This window comes from Cervus elaphus, chromosome 20 (genome assembly GCF_910594005.1).
Source record: "Cervus elaphus chromosome 20, mCerEla1.1, whole genome shotgun sequence".
In the NCBI taxonomy this organism is placed as follows: Eukaryota; Metazoa; Chordata; class Mammalia; order Artiodactyla; family Cervidae; genus Cervus; species Cervus elaphus.
In genome coordinates, this window is record NC_057834.1 from 38,811,277 (window position 1) to 38,828,719 (window position 17,443).

Genomic DNA, 17,443 nt, shown 5'->3' on the forward strand with positions numbered 1-17,443 from the left:
GGGCCCCCTGGCAGGTTCTCCAGGGTCCTTAGACCTTCCCAGAAGCTTCTCCCACCTGCACTGGGACTGGGCCCTCACGGTGGGCTCACTAGTGGGTGGTCTGAGCCCACCTTGAACCTGGAGGGGATGCTCAACTCGAATCAGCCCTGGAGAAGGCTCAGCTGTGCTCTTTGTTTTCTCTGGGGCCCTGAGCAGCTTCTCAGCATACCCCCAGATGCCGACCCCTTCCCACTCTGGCTGGGAGACTATGGTTTTTCACTTGATAATCCCCACATCTGGGAGGACCACACTCAGGATGGTACTGGACATACAAGCAGAAGTCAGGTGCAGTTCAGGGCTTGTTCAGACCAGATTTCCCTCTGTCAATCCTTCTTCAGAGGCCTTGCTTTCATGACATCGATGGGACTAAACATGATCAGCTTAAAAAAAAAAGTCAGTTATTTTCAGCTTCCATTAAGCCAAGCTGGTACAGGCTCTCTCCTTCCTGCTCCTTCCTTTCCTCTCTCTGTCCCTCCCTCCCTTTCTTTCACAGTTTCTGATGGTCACTGATTTAGTCACTGCAGCAATTCCCTCCTCCCCCCACCACCCGCTGGCAAGGGTTATGGATTTTATTCAGTACACAATGTACACAGTTGTTTTGGTCCCAGGATATAGTGACCTGTGGAGGCTGTACTTGTAATTAGGTAATTGTTTTATTTGATTCTGTTTTGTTTTGTTTTGTTGCTAAATATCTCAGGCAGGCCCTGTTCCTACGGCTTCAACCCCATCCCTTGAATGACTGTGCTGTGCTCCGCTCTCCAGCCACCCTGACCTTCTGGAGCCCGGTTCTTGGAATCACCAGGTCTCGCTCATTTCTGTGTCTTTGAGTGCTCTGTACCCTCTGCCTGGAACACCACTGCCCTTTTGTTCTCTTGGCTCCCTTCCTCCTCTGGCCTTGGTTCTTAGCTTCTGTGTCGCTTTCTCCCCAGGTGCTTCCTCCCCAAGGTGAGATGTCCTTGCTCTGGAATTCCATATCCCCTTCTGTCTAGCCTTCCCACACTGTGTGAAGGCCTGCTTCCTCTTGCTCCCTGCTGCTCTCTGAGCTCTGTGAGGGCAAGTCCAGGTCCTTCTGACTTTTGTAACTCCCAGCATTCAGTGAAGTACCCATCACAGAGTAGGGGGTGGTGAAGAAAGTGAAAGTGTTAGTTGCTTGTGTCTGACTCTGTGCAACCCTATAGACTGTAGCCCGCCAAGCTTCTCTGTGCATGGAGTTCTCCAGGCAAGAATATTGGTGTGGGTAGCCATTCCCTTCTCCAGGGGATCTTCCCGACCCAGGGATTGAACCTGGGTCTCCTGCACTGCAGGCAGATTCTTTACAGTCTGAGCTACCAGGGAAGCCCAATATTGTCAAATAAGTGAATGAGAGAGTGAACCAGGAGGTATTGAGAGTTGGTCAGGAGGTATTTATTATGACCATGAAAATGACTGGGCTCTTGGGCATACGGGCCCTTTAGCTCAGATGCCAGACACAGTGGCGGTTGGGCCATGCTGACCTTTGTTTCCCAGGCTGGGGAGGTGACAGCAGCCACAGTGGCTGAGCCCCAACCTGGGTCCTCTCTTCCTCCCTCAACTCCATCCTTCTCCTTCTGTCCCACCTGCTTTGGTGGTGTAGGGCCTGTCCCTGGTTCTCTGCAGTGATTCACTCCCCACTAGTGGTCCATCCCTCCATCTAGGACTTGGCTGCATCAATTAACTCCTTTCTGTTGGATTTCCCAGTGTCTCCATCTGCGCCTGTCCTAAAACAGCTTCCGTTCTGTCTACTGACCCCTCAATTACCATCTCAGTTTTCTCTTCCTTTTACTCCTTCACACCCTGCAATTGGACCTCCGCTCCCATCTCTTCTGAAATGGCTTCTTACAGGTCACCCACCATGGACACATGTCTTCAGTTCTCACTCTGGGCCTGCCTGCATCTGTGGAGATGACCACCCACTCCCTCTCTCTTGAATTCACTTTTCTTGGTTCTCCTGCCTCTTCTGCTCCTGCCTTTTCTATTTCTGACTCCTCCTCTCCTCTTGTCCTAGAAATACAGGTGTTCTTCAGGCCCTTGCCTTCTGTTCTCTCTCTTCCCCCCCTCCCTTGGTGAGCTCATCTTCATGTGGATGACTCCCAAATATTCTTGCTTCGCTACACATGCCACTAGTTATACTCAAACCAGCCTTGTCATAAACTCTCCAAGTCTGCTCCTTGCCTTCCGTGTTCCATTGCTCAAACTATATAGCACGGTGCTCAGGCTGAGACCAATCTCTCAGACTTTTGAAACCTCGATGAAAAACTCTCCGGAAAGGTCACAAGAAGTTTCGGTTTTTAGAAGTGATGACTTCAATTCTCTTTTTGGAGCAGGCAGTTCCTTTGTTTCAGAAAAATTGCCCAAAGCAGTCCCTTCATTATATGCGTGTAAAGTAAGCATTTACCCATTGTTCTCAGGGAGACGTGAAGTCATGGGGTCCTTGAGTGCATTCCCAGCTGTCCAGTCATTCTGTTTGGTAATAGCAACTCTTGCATATAGTTGAGTCAGAGCTCTGCCTCTGAGACTTTCTTACTTTCAGGGGTGGTGGTTGGGGCGGGTGGTGGTTGGGGTGGGTGGTGGGATGTTGCGGGGAGAAGTGTTTCTTGAATCTTTGTGAATATGGGGGACCCTGAGCAGCAGACTGCTGTTTGTTCTTCAGTGTTGAGTGTTCTTGTCGGGCCAGCAGCCCGTGGGGCATCCAGAGCCGAGTAAAGACCGGCTGGCAGGATCCATGGTCCCCACACCTCACTGGGAGGAGAGACTGAAGCCAGAGCAGTCTGGCCCTGGTGATCCCACCTGGATTGGATGGGCTGCAGGTGCTCTATGTGTGTGACTGTGGTGTCACTTCCTCACTAGGCTAAAGGCAGCCTGAGGGCGGGGACTCTGCATCTGGCCTGTGAAGTAATGAATGGATAAATACTGTGTTCTGCTGTCCCTGGGGTCATAGAGCAGGAGCACCCTCTCTTGGTAGGTTGGGGTTTCTCCCAAGGGCCCATCATCCCGGGAAGCAGATGCTCCTGACTAAGGAAGGCAGATATCTGCCTGGTTATGGGGGAGTCATCTTTTTTCCCTCTGCAGGTGGGCTGGGAGTGCGTTATGGAGGGCCTGTGGGCCCCGGAAGTGGCCCCTTCTCTGGTATCTGGGGTTGTTTATCCTCTCTCTGTATGCTTGCCTTCCATCACCCTCAGAAAGAGTCTGAAGGCACAGCCAGTGGGCCTGCCCATCGGGTTTGTGGGGCTGGGGTGAGAGGCCTACATAATATTACATGGCCAAATATTTAAAAGTTATAAGGAAAACAAACTGTTTTCTTTATAAATAATAAAACACTTTCTAACCTTCTACTTTGACAAATATAACTTTATAACAACAAACCTAGGAAATAATGTAACTCAAAGTTGGCAACATAATCAAAACTGATTGAATTTAATTTTGTGCATGTCTGGGTGTTCTGTTAATGGGCCAGAGATGACTGGATAAGTAATAAAGATAAATATCATTCATAAATTATTATATAATTTCCATGGAATTGATTTTTCTTGTCTTTATTTTAATAAAACCACTAATTATATTGATTTGATCAAGATTTTTCCTAGTTTGTGTGCTGTTGTTAGCAATGAACTAAAGGATAAAAATACAAAGAACACTTTCCAAAAAGTACGGACCTTGAATTGTTTCATTAATTCAATGTAAATTGAAACAAATGTAAAACAGTATAAAGTGAAAATTAATTACCATATATTTTCAAAGAAATCCCTTTTCTTCCAAAAATCATCTATTAAAATGCACACTAGTTTAAATAGAAAAGTATAAAAATGTAAAGCAAATATTTCAAATAAAGCTGATGACTTAAACTTTTATTTTATGAAAATTCAGTTAAATCTTTTTTTCCTTTGGCTACACCTTGACTTGTGGGATCTTAGTGCCCTGACCTGGGATTGAACCCAGGCCACACAGTGAAAGCTTGGAATCCTAACCACTAGGCCATCAATTGAATGTTATTACATGCTTTTATAAGCATAAAACTATTTCCAGCTCTAGTATTCAGCATTCTTCTGGTGGCCAATGTAAAGAATCAGTGCCAAGCTGTATGCATTTCCATCTAGACCTCCACATTTACAAATCGAGGAGTAATATGAATGATTTAATATTGAAAATATTTCTCAAAAATCACATGTAAGAGTTGCGAATACTTTGCTCATTCCTGAATACTTTATGATTGTAGCAGGAAGTAAAGCAAGAACATCAACACCCCCTTCCTGGGAAAGGAGGTATTGTCACATGATCTAAAAGGAAGGATTTGGGAAATGGGTTACTTCTTTTCATTTACTGAGGACTTCCTCAGGACTATCTCCCTGGCCCTCTAAAGCAGGTTCATCTCCAGCACTGGCTGCACCATGGCCCACACCTTGTTCTGACCCCGGGCTTAGTTGTCTTCGACAGGAAGCCCTGGGGCGAGAGACACGGAAGAATGTGGGTCACAACAGAGGATGTTTAGGGTTGTACCCCGCACTGTGCGTGCCCTAAGCTATGCTTCTGAGTGAGGGAGGTGTCTGTGTGTGTCTGTTTGTTTGTTTATTATTAACAGCTGTATTCTAACAGTATTGACATACCATACCACTCGCCCATTTCAAATGAATAGGCCAGTGGTTTTTAGTATGTTCACAGAGTTGTGCAACCATTACCACCAATTCAGAGTATCTTTTTTTTTTATCAACTACTAAAGAAATGCTGCACCCATGAGCTGTCACCTGTCCTTCTCCCCTCGCCCAAGTCCCTGGCAACTACTGGTCTACTTCCTTCTGTATGAATTTGCCTATTCTGGACATTAAATATAAACAGTATCATAACATGTGCCTTTTTGTGACTGACTTTTTTTACTTAGCATAATGTTTTCAAGGCTTGTCCAAGTTGAAGCATGTATCAGCACGTCATTCCTTTCTGTGCCTGAATGAGATTCCAGTTTTGGAGAGACCACATTTTGTTTACCCAGTTTCCTGTTGATGGACATTTGGACTGTTTCCACTTTTTGTGGCTATTGTGAATAATGCTGCAGTGAGCATTCATGTACAAGCTTTTGTGTGGATATGTTTCTGTTCTCTTGGAGATATACTTAAGAGGGAATGGAATTGCTGAGTCACTCGTGTTCTTTAACAATATTTCTGTGTATGCGTATGTGTTTGGGTATATGCATGTGTGTGTGTGTGTGTGTGTGTGTATGCGTGTGTGTGTGTGTGTGTGTTCACGCGCATGCAGGAGGTCCCAGGACAGGGCTCCTTGGCCTCGGTCTAAGAATGGTGCTGGCAGCCTAGTTTCTGTAGTGCAGTGGGGAACGAAAGCAGAGGCTTTTGTCACACTGGTGCTGGGCGGCTAGAAAGGCATATAGGGCCAGAGTGGTAGCAGTCAGTCAGTTGCAGTTTGGGTAATTTACATGAAACGTGGTCGACCTTATTTTGTGGTCCCAGTGTGGTGGGGTGTTACCCTCCTGGTTTAGGTCCATTGCTCTCCTCATCACCCAGGCTTACAATCTGTGACTCTTGTCTCATCAATAGCTCTCATGCCTGGCCTCTTCTCTGTACTCCATCTGCCACTGTCCTAGTTCAACTGCCTGCCATTTATTACCTCTTGTTTGCCTTTGCTATTTTCTGGTCACTGGCTTCCCTGGTGGCTCAGTGGTAGAGAATCTGCCTGCCAATGCAGGCAGATGTAAGAGACGCAGGTTCGATCCCTGGGTCAGGAAGACCCTCTGGAGGAGGGCACGGCATTTTTGCTGGGAGAATCCCCATGGACGGAGGAGCCTGGCGGGTTGCAGTCCATAGGGTTGCATGGAGTTGGACACGACTGAAGCGGTTTAGCACACATACACGTATGCCGGTGCAGGAGACACGGGTTTGATCCCTGGTCGGGGACGATCCCACATGCTGCGGAGCAACTAAGTCTGTGCGCCACAACTACTGAGCCTGTGCTCTAGAGTCTGTGAGCTTCAACTACTGAGTCCAGGCGCCCTAGAGCCATATATCAGAACTACTGAGCCCGAGCGCGGCAACCACTGAAGCCACGAGAGAAGCCACAGCAATGAGAAGCCTGTGCACCACACCTAGAGTATCCTGAGCAGCAGTGAAGATCCAGCACAGCCAAAAATAAAAAATAAATAAAGTAGAAAATTTCCGGTCACAGAAATAATGTATGGATATACAAACCCAACACATTGCAGAAATATAAAATCTAAAAAGTTGAACCTCCCTGCATACAGAATCCCCTCAAAATAACAGTCACAAACAGTTTAGTGTATTCTCTCCCAACATTTTTATACACATATTAACATATTTTATTTCTTTTTAAAAACAAAAATAGGATAGTATTGTGTATATGGCTCATTCTGCAACTTGTTTTTCTCCCCTATTGGACTATATTAGATGTCTTTTCTAGAAAATACGTATAAATCTGCCTCATTCTTTTAAGTCTGTTGTGCAGTTATACAATAGTTTATGTAACCAGTTCCCTATTTATGGACATTTGAGTTATTGCCAAGTTTCTGCCATGATAAACAGTGCTGCAGTGTTTTTGTATATATTTCTCTTCATGCATTTGTGGGAGTTTGTCTGCAGGATAAACACCCAGAAGTGAAAATGTTGGGTCAGAGAACACAAACATTTAATATTTTAAATAGATACTACCAAAGTTGCCTCCAGAAACATTTGTTGTTGTTCAGTCGCTCAGTTGTGTCTGACTCTTTGTGACCCCATGGACTGCAGCATGCCAGGCTTCCCTGTCCCTCATGATCTCCCAGAGTTTGCTCAAACTCATGTCCATTGAGTTGGTGATGCCATCCAACCATCTCATCCTCTGTTGCCCCCTTCTTCTCCTGCCCTCAATCTTTCCCAGCAGCAGGGTCTTTTCTAATGAGTTGGCTCTTCGCATCAGGTGGCCAAAGTACTGGGGCTTCAGCTTCAGCATCAGTCCTTCCAATGAATATTCAGGGTTGATTTCCTTTAGGATTGACAGGTTTGACCTCCTTGCTGTCCAAGGGACTCTCAAAAGTCTTTTCCAGCACCACAGTTCGAAGGCATCAATTCTTCAGTGTTCAGCCTGTTTTTATTGTCCAACTCTAACATCTGTACATGCCTACTGGGAAAATCATAGCTTTGACTATATGGACCTTTGTAGCAAAGTAATGTCTCTGCTTTTTAATACACTGTCTAGGTTTGTCATAGCTTTCCTTTCAAAGAACCAGCGTCTTTTAATTTCATGGCTCCAGTCACCATCCACAGTGATTTTGAAATCCAAGAAAATAAAGTCTGTCACTGTTTCCATTCTTTCCCCATCTATTTGCTATGAAGTGATGGGACTGGATGCCATGATCTTTGTTTTTTGAAGCATTACATAGTTTATAGTGTCATTCTCAGTTCATGAGAATGCTGGTTTTCCTGCCCCTGCCAGCCCTGGATATTTTTGACTGTTGCCTTTTATCAATCTTGGCAGCATGTCCTCTTGCCTCCCCTGTGGCATCAGCTTCCTAAAGCCCCCTCTATTCCCAGCTTCTCTCCTTTTGCATGTCAATCTTCCATTACCTAGTTTTAATAATGACCTTGACAACTTAAAAAACCCCTCTAAAAGATTGAAATAGGCTTGTCCAGGACACCTTTATTCAGCCAATCGACACGTAGTCATTGCCTATTAATCAGGTGCCAGGCACTGTCTAAGCGCAGCACTGAATGAGCACGATAAGGCCTCTGCTGTTGTGGAGTTTAGTTCTTGTAGTGGAGGACGGGTCACAAAGGAAGAAGCAGAAAATGATCGAGCACTTAGTCTGCGTGTGAGGTCGCTTCAACCTTAGGGACTGTAGCCCACCAGGCTCCTTTGTCCATGCGATTCTCCAGGCAAGAATACTGAAGTGGGTAGACACTCCCTTCTTCAAGGGATCTTCCCGACCCAGGGATCGAACTCGCGTCTCTTATGTCTCCTGCATCAGCAGGTGGGTTCTTTACCACTAGCACCACCTGGGAAGCCCAACAGTCAGTTTACTTACTAGACAGTTAAGTGTTATCCTGAGAATTAATACAGGGAGACGTGATGGTTACTGGGAGGTTGGTTGAGGTTGAATGGTCAAGAAAAGAACTTCTGAGGAAAAAAACACATAAACCGAGCTCTGAAGGACAAGAGCCAAGATTGGGGAGGAGTCTGCTAGGCAGTGGGAGCACCACATGCAAAGGCCAGAAAGGAGGAAGGAGCTTGGCTTCCCAGTGGGGGACGCTGAGAGAGGATGATGGACGATTGGGTGGAGTGTGGGTTGCTGCCACCGCCCTACAGTTTTGTTGTGGAGGGGGAGGAAAGCTTGGGGTGAGCGCCTGGAAGGGGACATGAGATTGTGGGAAGATTTTTACGGACACGAGATGCTGAAGCGTGCTTACATGCCGATGGGTGGCTTTGGTAGAAGAGAAGCTCGTGATGCAGGTATGAGGGCCTGGGCAGGAGCCATGGCCTTGAGGAGCGGGGGACGGTGGAATCAAGGCACCTGGATGGACCTAGGACATCATCCCTCCTCACGGGAGGTACGCAGACAGGTGGTCTTGATGTGAGGAGGCCAGTGGTTTGTGGTAAGGAGAGGAGGGGGTTCCTGTCAGATTGCACCAGGTTTTTCCCCAGGAAGTATAAAGCAAGGTCATTGGCGTGGTGGTGGTATGAAGCGGCAGGGGTGTGAGGAGAATGTAGGAGGTGTGAAGAGTGAGGGGAGGAGAGTGTATATCACTTTGGAGTCTGGGGAAATGTCATTCTGAGGAGGCAGACGGGGCTCACTGAGCATGCGGGTGCCCATTTGAAATGAAAAAAAAAAAAAATTTATTTGGCTGCGCTGGGTCTTTTGTGGCAGCACGGAGAATCTTCCAGTCGCAGCATGCAAACTCTTAGTTGCCACATGTGGATGTGGAGTCTAGTTCCCTGATCGGGGATCGAACCCGGGCCCCCTGTCTTGGGAGTGTGGAATCTTAGCGACTGGACCACCTGGAACATCCCCCGTCTGAGCTTGACTTACAGCTGTACCCAGCTGTTGACTCGGAGGGAAGCCTACTGTTCTTCCAGGCCCAGCAGTCCCACTCCTAGCTTCGCTCGCTCACCTCCTTAGTTGGGAGCATGAGGTAGGAAGCCAGGTGAATTCTGCACCTGAGAGCTGGCAGGAGGAGGCAGGTGAGGAGGGAGGGCCAGCAGTGGAGGAAACACAAGCAGGCCCATGTCCCCAGCTCAGGAAGGCAGTGACCCTGGGCAGCAGCAGGAGCCCTGGCAGGGCTGGAGGCTAATTTTAGAAGGCCTCCAGGTTCCATTGTTCCGGGTGAAGCTGGGCAGGAGAGGTGGTGGCTTGGGGCGGTGATACCAGTGTGGGAAAGGAAGCGAGGCTTCGTGTGAGAAGGATGGAAACTCTGAGGGTGGTGTGCAGGTTTCGGCCCTTGGGGACGTTCTGCCCCGGTTCCCACGGGCAGGTAGGAAGTCACCCCTCCCCTGACTCCTTTCTGCCGTGGGTAGCTTTTCCATCGTCCTGCTGAGCACGTGGTCGGCTAGAACCCTCAGCTCCCACACCCATCCAGCACTGTTGTCCCCCGGCCAGCTCTCAGGCTGGTGGAGGGTAAATGCCAGTCCATCAGAGGAGCACAGTGACTCTGTGTGACTGTCTCCACTGCTGGTGAGGCAGCTAGGTCCGCTTTACATGGAGGGATTTGAGGCCCAGATACAGCCAGTGACTGCCCAATGTCTCACTTTGGTAGCTGCGCCCTGTCAAGATCTACCAGCTGGTGGTTTAGTCACTGTTGTGTCTGACTCTTGCAACCCCATGGACTGTAGCCCGCCAGGCTCCTCTGTCCATGGGGTTCTCCAGGCAAGAATCCTGGAGTGGGTTGCCATTTCTTTCTCCAGGGGATCTTTCCGACCCAGGAATTGAAGCTGGGTCTCCTGCACTGCAAGCAGGTTCTTTACTGACTGAGCTATGAGGGAAGGCATGATCTACCGGGGGATTTCTAGATTTCTGGAAGGACAGAATACTATTGTTGCCCTGGTGAGGTTGGCTGCTGTTCGCACAGCAGACTGTAGGCACAGTGGAGTTGCTTTTCTGAGAATTCGTGTAAGAAGAGAGGCAGTGCAGGGGTCCAAGGACGGGCCCCCACCGGTGCTAGCTGCGTGACCTTGAGCAAGCCATTTAATCTCTGGGAGACCCCAGGTCCTCATCTGCTAGGTGGGGCCCAGAATCCCTGGCTGGTTCTCAGCTCGGATGAGATAACGTGCTGGAAAGCACTGCGCAAGAAGGAACTCTTATCAACATGAAGCTCTAAGGCCACATCAAAGGCTGGATTTTTATCTCAGCCCAAGGGGAAAAGGCTTGCTTCTCAAAAAGGAAAAAGGATTCATTATAATTATGTGACGGTTTCATGACTAGGTGGATCTTGTTAAAGTCTCACGACTGAAGGGCACGCAGGGGAGAGGGATGAGGCGTGCCCAGGCTAGGAAAATTCCAGACCCCGTTGGTCTCCAAGGTCCTCTCGAGGTGGAGAGCTCTTACAGGCAGGGAAAGCCATTCAAGAAGGCCACTTGCATGATTTAGAATTCTGAAGATGACTTGATAGCTGGGTATGTTCTTTGTTGCTTAATAGGTTTTTTCCAGTTAATTCTCCGGGGTTCTTTCCATTTCCTGGGCAGGAGGAGTCGGCTTTAATATATCCCCACTGGCAGTAAGCTGCTGCATGGTGAACGGAGGTGAGAAGGTACAGATTCGAGGGGGAGAGAGGACTTAGGGAAAGGATCTCAGCTTCAGGGTTGGAGGGACGTCAGGCTGTCCTCAAGGTGACAGATTCAGCTGATCATTCTTACTTCTCTTGTTAGCTGGCAAAAACCTACTTAGCCTATAAATCAAAGGTCGAATGATTTTCCCCTCTGGGAAGACTTCCCCAGTATTATCAGACAAAATTAATGAGCTCTCTTCTATGCTCCTATATCAATAAGGTTGCTTTTAGATGCAAGTAAGAGGAAATTCCATTCAAATGGACTTAAATAATAAAGAGAATTTATTATCTCAGATGTCTAAGAATTTCAGACATGGTTTGATCAGGATTCCAGCTCTTTTCGTCATTTGTTCTCTAGATTCTAGCCCCTTCAGATGTGTTGGCTTTGTTTTCAGATTGACTTCTCTCAAGGAGTCAAGATGGCAGCCACCAGCGATAAAGACTACATTCATCCTTCTTGACCTAAGGGCAGAAGGAGAGAATGCTCCCTAGCCATAGAGCAAAAGCCTTAAGCCCCACTGTGGTTAGACTGACCTGAAGTGGATAAGAGAATCCACGCACCAGTTAACAGTATAGCTTCTCTTCCTGAATCAATCAGTGTGTGGTACAAACAATGAAATTATGCCAGGCAGATCACCTTGGAACTGGAGTGAGAGCAATCTCATCCAAGCACGTGGCTCCTACAAAGTAGGAGTGGGGTGGTTCCCAGAGGGAGAGTTTTTAGGACAGAGATGAGGGCAATTATTGCCGGGAATGTAACCAACTAATGCCCACTATACTCCCACGGCACTTGGCATTCTGTACTAAAATTGGGTGCATTTTGTTAGGCTCTCCAATTCCCCTTAATTATGTTGAAGTTCAGTTTATAATTTTTTCTTTTAAAGACTGTGCTTTTACTATTGTATCTATTGATCTAAAGATTCAACACAATCCCAATCAAAACCCCAGTCTGACCCAAGGTCACAAAGATTTTCTCCTATGTTCTCTTCTAGAAGTTTTATAAATTTAGGTTTTACATTTAAGCCTATGATCCATTTTAAGTTGATTTCTGTATGTAGTGTGAGGTATAGATTGTTAGTTTTTTTTTTTTTTGCATATAGATATCCAGTTGTTCTGGCATCATTTATTGAAAAGACTATCTTTTCTCTACTGAACTGCCTTTCCACACTTGTTGAAAATCAGTAGTACACATATGAGTGTGTGCTAAGTCACTTCAGTCGTGTCCGACTCTGTGTGACCGTACGGATTGTAGCCCACCAGGCTCCTCTGTCCATAGGATTCTCCAGGCAAGAATACTGGAGTGGGTTGCCATGCCTTTCTCAAGCGGATCTTCCCCACCCAGGGATCGAACCCTAGTCTCTTAAGTCTCCTGCATTGGCAGGCAGGTTCTTTAACCACTAGCACCACTGGGGAAGCCCTGTGTACACCTTTGTTTAGGAATTTCTATTCCTTTCAGTTGATTTATTTGTCTACTTTTAAAAGCAAACTCCACACTGTCTTAATTATTTTAGTTAGATAATTAGTCTTCAAATCAGGTAGTGTAAATCCTCCAACTTTGTTTTTTCAAGGTTTTTTCGGCTCCTCAAGGTCCTTTGCTTTTCCACACACATAAACTTAAGAATAAGCTCATAAATATCTATAAAAAAGCTGGCTGGGGTTTTGATTGGGATTGCATTGAATCCCATAGACACTTTGGGAGAATTGGCATTTTAACATCCTTGAGTCTCTGATCCATGACTGTGGTATATATCTCTCCACTTATTTAGATCTTTAATTCTTCTCAGCCATGTTTTGTAATTTTTAGTGCACAGATGTTGCATGTCTTTGATCAGATCTACCCCTATGTCATAGTTTTAAAACTACTAAAATTGTCATTTATTTTGTTGTCATTACTTATTTATTGCTAATAAGTAGAAATACAATTGAGTTTTGTATATTGATCTTGTATCCTGCAACTTCATTGAATTCACTTATCATTTCCAGTAGCTTTTTTAGAGAACTTCATCAAATTTTCTCCATAGATGATTATGTCATCTCTGAATAGAGACAGTGTTTTTTGTTTTTTTTTTTTTGCTTTGTTTTGTTTAGTCACTAAGTCATGTCTGACTCTTTTGAGACCCTCTGGACTATAGCCTGCCAGGCTCTTTTGTCCATGGGACTTTTCCCAGGCAAGAATGGTGGAATGTGTTGCCATTTCCTCCTCCAGGGGATCTTCCTGACCCAGGGATAGAACCCATATCTCCTGTGTCTCCTGCATTGCAGGTGGATTCTTTATCGCTGAGCTACCAGGGAAGCCCAAGGCAGTTTCACGTCTTTCTAATATGGATGTCTTTTATTTCTTATCTTGTTGTGCTGGCTAGAAACTTCAGTACCATCATCAGAATAGGTGATGAGTTTGGATGTCACTCATTCCCAGTCTTGGGCAGAAAGCCCTTAGACTTTAACCATTATGTATGCTGTTAACCATAGTTATTTTTGTAGATGCCTTTTATCAGAATGCGGAGGTTTGTTCTATTACTGGTTTGCTGAAGGTTTTTAATCAGGAATGTGTGTTGGATTTCATCAAATACCTTTGCCACATCTAAAAGTATCTTTTTTTCTTTTTAAGTTGGTTATTAATAACTAGGGGATTATATTGATTGATTTTCAAATGTTAGACCAACTTTGCCTTTGTTGGCTAAATCTCACTTGATTGTGGTATTTTATCCTTTATATATATACATATATATATATTCTTTTCATATATAGCAAAATTCAATTTGCTAAATTTTGGTTTAGAATTTTTGTATCTATGTTTATGAGGAATTTTGGCCTTGTTTTCTTTTAATGCCTTTGTCTTGTTTTGGTATCAGAGTAATTCTAGCCTTATAGAATGAGTTAGGAGTACTTCTTCCTCTTCAATTATCTGAAAGAGTTTGTGTAAAATTGGTATTATTTCTTCCTTGTATACTTGGTTGAATTCATCAGTCAAGACATGCAGGGCTGGGGTTTCTTTGTGGGAAGATTTTAAGCAAGGGAAATTTCCTTAATAAATATAAGATTATTCACATTATCTACTTCTTTCTGTATGAATTTTGGTAGTTTGCGTCTTTCAAGCAATTTGTCCATTTCATTTAAGTTGTCAAATTTATTGGCATAGAGTTGTTTTCAATATTTCCTCATTATTTTCTTAATACCTAAGAATGTGGAGGTTTGTTACTTTCTCAGTCCTGATGTCGATGAATTTTTGTCTTTACTCTTTTTCCTGATTGATTTGGCTGGAAATTCATCAGTTTTTTAAATAAAAACATTCTACCAGTTTATTTAAGGATATACAGAGATACACAGGGCAAGGTCTGGGAGGGTCCTGAGCACCGGAGTTTCTCTCCCTGTGGAGCTGGGGACCATTGTCCTACCTCCATGTGGATGTGTTCACCAACCTGCAAGCTCCCCGAACCCCATGCTATTGGGATTTTATGGAGGCTTCCTCGTGTCGGCATGATCAATTTTAATTAACTCCATTTCTAGCCTCTCTCCCCTCTCTGGAGGATGAGGAGTAGGACTGAAAACTTCAGGCTTCTAATCACAGCTTGGTATTTCTGGTAACCAGCTGTTATCCTGGAGTCAAGAGATTCATCAATTTCATTAATGTTCTCAAAGATGCAACTTTTGGTTTGATAGATTTTTTTTCCCTTAATTTTTTTAGGTTTTCTATTTCATTGATTTCCACTGATATTCCTTTCTTTCATTTGCTTAGGTTTTTAATTTTCTCTTCTTTTCTTAACTTTTTCTTTTAAAATATGGAATGCTTTCACCAATTTGCCTGTCGTCCTTACCCAGGGGCCATGTTAATCTTACCTGTATTGTTTCTGCATTGGCAGGCAGATTCTTTTCCACTAGCATCACCTGGGAAGCCCTGTATGGTTTCAATTTTAGTATATGTGCTGCTGAAGGGAGCACCCCAACTTCTTAACATTAAAGCTAAAGTCATTTGTTTGAGATCCTTATTTTTAAAAAAAAATTTTTTTGGCTGTACCTTGCAGGACCTTGGCTCTCTGACCAGGGATTGGATCCACACATCCTGCAGTGGAAGTGCAAAATCTTAACCACTCCACGATTCTTTATTTTTTTCTAATACAGGTATTTGGTGCTATAACTTTTAAATATTGTTTCGTGGCAAATTATAATTTGTGTGTTTTCTTTTCATCCAAAATACTTTCTATTGTCCCTTTTGATTTCTTCTTTGACCCATGGATTATTTGGAGGTGTGTTACATGGTTTCCAAATGGTTGCGGATATTGTTGAGATCTTTCTGTAATTTTTTTTGCATTTTTTATTTTGTACTGGGGTACGGCCGATTAACAATGTTGTGATAGTTTCAGGTGAACAGCCAAGGGACTAAGCCATACATATACATGTATCCATTCTCTGCCAAACCCAGCTCCCATCTAGGCTGCCACATAACATTGAGCAGAGTTCCATGTGCTATACAATAAGTCCTTGTTGGTTATCCATTTGAAATACCTCTGTGTGTACATGACCATCCCAAACTCTCTAACTATCCTTACCAGCCCCCATCTCTTGCAACCATAAGTTCATTTTCTAAGTCTGTGAGTTTTTTTTTTTTGTTTTGTAAGTAAGTTTATTTGTATCATTTCTTTTTAGATTCCACACATTCCCTTAGGATATCATATGATATTTCCCCTTCTCTGTCTGACTTCTGTCATTGATTTCTAAGTTAGTTTCATTATGGCCAGAGAATATTTTTACGTGACTTAAATTCTTTGAGACTTGCTTTATGACTCTGGATATAGTTTGTATTGGTAAATGTTCTATGTGCACTTGAAAATAATATGTGTTCTACTATTGTTGTGTGGAGGGTTCTGTAAATGTCAATTAGGTCAACTTGGTTGATTGTACTGTTTAAGGCATTTACGTCCTAACTGGATTTTTGTTTGTCCTCTTTATTTTTGTCTCTTTCCCCTTTTTTTCTGTCTAGTTTTGGATTAATCAGTATTTTAAGTAATTCCATTTTCTCTAATTTTTTTGCTTATTCACATAGTTACCAGTTTTGATGTTCTTCATTCCTTTGTGTAGATATACATATATATATATATATATATATATATATATATATATATACACACATATATATATGTTATCATTTTCCTTCCATATGATAGACTTCCTTTAACATATATAACTATAGTTCAGGTCTCCTTTTGATGAAACTTTTTAGGTTTTGTATGTCTGAAAACATCTTTGTTTTATCTTCATTTTGAAGATATTTTCACTGGGTATAGAACTCATAGTCTACGGTGCTTTTCTTCTTTTAAAAAATATATATATATTTATCTTTATTTACTTTGGCTGTGTTGGGTCTTAGTTGCGGCGCGTAGGATCTGCACTGCATCATGTGGGGTCTCTTGTTGCGGTCCACGGGTCCTCTAGCTGTGGCTCACGGGTCCTCTAGCTGTGGCTCACGGGTCCTCTAGCTGTGGCTCACGGGTCCTCTAGCTGTGGCTCACGGGTCCTCTAGCTGTGGCTCACGGGTCCTCTAGCTTAGCCTCAGTAGTTGTAGCTCATGGGCTCAGTTGCTCGTCAGCGTGTGGGATCTTAAGTTTCCCCACCAGGGACTGGACTTGCGTCCCTACCAGGGAAGTCCGATAGTGCTTTTCTTTTACCACTTTAAAGATGTCATTTAATAGTTGTCTGCTTGAATTATTTATGACAGGAAGTCTGCTATTACACTATCATTTTTCTTCTGGATATAATGTCTCTGGTTGCTTTTAAGATTTTCTTTTTAGTCCTCTCTGATATTGACATCTCTGAGCATCACCCTTTCTTTAACCACATAATTTATTTATTTATTTTTGGTCATGCTGGGTCTACCTCGCGTGCCCAGGCTTTCTTTAGTGGCTTTCTTTAGTTGCAGTGAGTGGGGGCTATTCTCGGTTGCAGTGCTCAGGCTTCTCATTGCGGTGGCTTCTCTTGTTGGGGAGCGCAGGCTCTAGGGCATGGGTTTCAGTAGTTGCAGCATACAACCTCAGTAGTTGTGGTGCACTGGCTTTTCATTGCTCTGTGGCATGTGGAATTGTCCCAGACCAGGGATCAAACCCATGTCCCCTGCAGTGGCAGGCAGATTCCTATCCACTGTACCACCAGGGAAGTCTTCTGAGCATCAGCCATTCATTCCGAGTGCTTGACAAATCATTTCTGAATTGCACACCTGCTGGCCTCTCTCTTGAGCTCCAGGCCCATTTAACACGTGCATTTGGTTTGGCTCATAGACACCCGGATTTCAACATATCAAATAAGTGGTGTATCATCACCTTGCCCTGATCTCTTCTTCATCCTGCATTCCTTATCTTAGAGAATTTACCTTCACTGAGCTGCTCAAGACAGGAATTTGGGAATGACCCTCTTCTCTATCTTAATCTATTTTGTCACCAAAATAGATTACCAAAATTGTCTCCTTGTCAATCCTATCTTCAAATGCCTCTCTAATTTTCCTCTTTCCCTCCTTTCTCTTCTCATTGCCTCAGCATAGGCCCTTATCAGCTTCCTGGATTACTGCAGCAGCCTCCAAATTGATCTTCTTGCCTCCAACCTTGATACCATGCCATCCTTTCTCCATACAGGAGCCAAAGTGTACT

General features: G+C 44.3%; 1 protein-coding gene and 1 pseudogene across 2 annotated transcripts in view; one reads left to right on the forward strand and one right to left on the reverse strand.

Moving 5' to 3' along the window:
- The window catches only part of PMVK (phosphomevalonate kinase), a 45,288-nt gene that overhangs the window by 24,017 nt on the left and 3,828 nt on the right, over positions 1 to 17,443 (forward strand). The gene's annotated exons all lie outside the window — the stretch shown is intronic.
- Positions 14,583 to 14,747, reverse strand: LOC122678507 (annotated as a pseudogene).